General features: G+C 26.0%; 1 non-coding gene across 1 annotated transcript; it reads right to left on the bottom strand.

Annotated features, from left to right (window-relative positions):
* Positions 1 to 476: 476 nt before the first annotated feature.
* On the bottom strand, positions 477 to 548 carry TRNAI-UAU (transfer RNA isoleucine (anticodon UAU)). Its single transcript has one exon. It is a non-coding gene; the product is annotated as a tRNA-Ile (tRNA).
* Positions 549 to 3,275: the final 2,727 nt, after the last annotated feature.

The following is a 3,275-nucleotide window of genomic DNA, read 5'->3' as shown; positions in this document are numbered from 1 at the left end:
TTTGCTGTATTGAAGAAATAATGGAATGCACTTTTTATGTATTCTCATTACAATACAAAGGGGGTTTTAAGACAATTTTTAGTAAATTGTTAAAGAAAATTTGTATATTGTCTCAAATATTGTCTTTAAGTAGCTGTCTCAAATTAAATTTTCTTAAAATATTGTCTCTATAAACACAATAAATAACACAAACTTTTTTGTCTCCTTAGAGACAATTTCATTTTCATTTTTGTCTCTCCAGAGACAATAGTTGGGATTAAAGACATATTGTCTTTAAGGAGACAATGTCTTTGATCCTAACTATTGTCTCTCTAGAGACAATAAAAAATTACATTCAAAGACAATACAACATCACTTTTGTCTCTTTAGAGACAATATAAAATAATGAATCTAGAAAAATATCTCACCATTGAAATAAACTGACATTAAAAATGTTTAATTAAAAATAAATTACAATATCATTGATTAATTCATATTAGGACACAGTGGAATTGAACCACCAACCTCCTGCTTATAAAGCAGGTACTCTTCCATTGAGCTAGCATCCTTTAAAGATTCACAATAAAAATGGCAATAAAAATAATAGCTATTAAAAACAATTTGGTTAAACAAAATAATAATACAATTAAAATTCACTTAGAGGAAAATTCAACTCAAAAATAACCACCTAAGAAAAATTAAGAAATTAATAAAATAATGTCATGTAGACAATTTTTTAATATTTCATTTTTATTATTTTACTTTTACCAAAATTACCCAAATAAATGTCACTTTTATCAAAATAACTCTATATATATTTTATATTTAAATTAGTTTATTAACACAAGATTTAATAAAATTTGGTAATTCAAAATTTAATATATTGTTTCAAATTTATTATATAAATTCGTAATTCAAAATTTAATATATTGTTTCAAATTTATTATATAAATTCCTAAATATAAGGGACAAATCTATCATATAAATTCCTAAATATAAGGAATGAATTTAGTCATTGATAAAAAATGATTAAAATTAGTAACATTTGTTTTAACAATATTTCTTTTTTTAATATAAAAACAAATATGCACAAAAAATAACATCATCAAATAAATTTTTCCAAATATTTGAATTGAAAATATTTTATTATAAAAAATTGCTTGTCTTTTCACATTTTTTTAACTAATAGCTAATAAACAAGTTATTTTTTTTTTAAGATAGTCATCACAAACCCTCTCCCTAGTTTTTGCCATATGTAATGAGGCTAATTGAGATTCCTTTTGTGGTGCAATATGAGGGGCTCTTACATTATATAACCATTTATATTAATATATATTTATATCATGTTATATATATAATTTTCAATTATTATTATTATTGAGAATAAGTTTACATGATTAAAACAACAATTAAGTTTTACAAATAATAATACTTATCTAAATTAATAATAATTCGATCCTAATTTCCACAAATTCAAAAGTTGAACAATTTTGTTGAAAAGACAATAAAATATATTATGGGTTTCCAAGGATTTTTGCATAATCGTACAACATTGTACTATGTATAGCCTCTAGACTAGCATAATTCCATGGATACTTCAAATCACCTGCACCAATTAGGCACAACCTTTTTGTTTCTGAAAAATACTCAAAATTTGCTTCCATGACAAGGTAGCAGGTGTGTGTGCAACAACAATCTTGTTTCTTTCTTTCTATAGACAATCCCCAAGATGCACAATCACACACTCATCACCTTTTGTCTTGTTTGTAGTAATTTTCAATAGATTCTCTTGCTAGTCATTAAGCATCCCACTCATACAGTGCTGGTCTGATTGCTTCATCCCAATAACTATGCCAAAATATAATTAAGTAGAAAATGCCATTTCGTTTGTAGAAAAAAATTCATGTGGTTGTCTTACTAAAAGAAGACACAATCTTTGAAGAGGTCACACAATGGTCGTATTACGGTATGACCATATGTGGACTCCTATATCCCTATGTCATTCAATTGAATTTCGAGGACTTGAGGAGGAAAGCTACCACCAACCCAAATCAATTATTACCTTCTCTTGCACTTTTAATGGCAGAGGTGAAAGGTTTGAAGGGGAATTAGAGGGGATCCATAGGGGTATCCAAGTCCATTTCCTGCTAGAGAGTCCCTCTGAAAGTTTCTCATATTCCTCCGATTCTGGTTCAAAATTCCTTGAAAAGCGGTAAATCTTGAAAAAAAAATCTTAAAATGAAAAGTGGTAAATCTCTTTTAAAAAATCTCATATTCCTCTGATTCTGGTTCAAATTTCCTTGCTTCCTCCGTGTAGAATCCAGAATAGCGAAGTGTCATAGAATATAGCCAAGTGTCATAGAATCACCTATACTTTGAAAATTATAAAGTGAGAGAAGCATCATAAATTTTGAAATCTTAAAAAACAGTGAAAAGTTGTAAATCTTGAAAACAAATCTTAAAATGAAAAGTGGTAAATCTCTTAAAAAAAAAATCTCATATTCCTCAGATTCTAGTTCAAAATTCCTTGCTTCCTCTGTGTAGAATCCAGAATAGCCAAGTGTCGTAGAATCCATAATAGCCAAGTGAGAGAAGCATCATAAATTTTGAAATCTTGAAAAAAAATTCTTAAAATGAAAAGCGGTAAATCTCTTAAAAATAATTTCTCATATTCCTCTCATTCTAGTTCAAAATTCCTTGCTTCCTCCATGTAGAATCCAGAATAGCCCAGTGCCCTAGAATCACTTGTAATTTGAAAATTATAAAGTGAGAGAAGCATCATAAATTTTGAAATCTTAAATTATGAAATCTTAAACACCACTGTCGTAAATCTTGTACAAAAAATCTTAAAGTAAAAAGTAGTATATCTCTTAAAAAAATTCTCATATTCCTCCGATTCTGGTTCAAAATTCCTTGCTTCCTCTGTATAGAATCTAGAATGAAAAAAAAAATGGAAATGAAAGTTTTTGAAAAAAGATAAATATTTAAAATTTTAAAAATATTACTAATTTTATGAATTATGTTTCTAAATATTTGTGGATAGAAAAATATATTATTAATATTATATAAAATATTATATTATTAATAAATTTCTAAAACATAAAAAGAAAGAAAAAGAGTATCAAAATTAAATGTAAAATCTCAATAAATGGAAATGGAAAGTGGTAGTTTTTTGAAAAATGATAATATTTAAAATATTTCTAATTTTATAAATTATGTTTCTAAATGTTTGTGCATAGAAAAATATATTATTAATATTAGATGAGTTAGAAATTTTAAATTTTTTTCTCTAATTA

The sequence above is a fragment of the Pinus tabuliformis genome, chromosome 2_2 (genome assembly GCF_031772625.1).
Source record: "Pinus tabuliformis cultivar Carrire ecotype Pingquan chromosome 2_2, CPIR1, whole genome shotgun sequence".
In the NCBI taxonomy this organism is placed as follows: domain Eukaryota; kingdom Viridiplantae; phylum Streptophyta; class Pinopsida; order Pinales; family Pinaceae; genus Pinus; species Pinus tabuliformis.
This window is presented reverse-complemented; position numbering and strand designations above follow the sequence as displayed.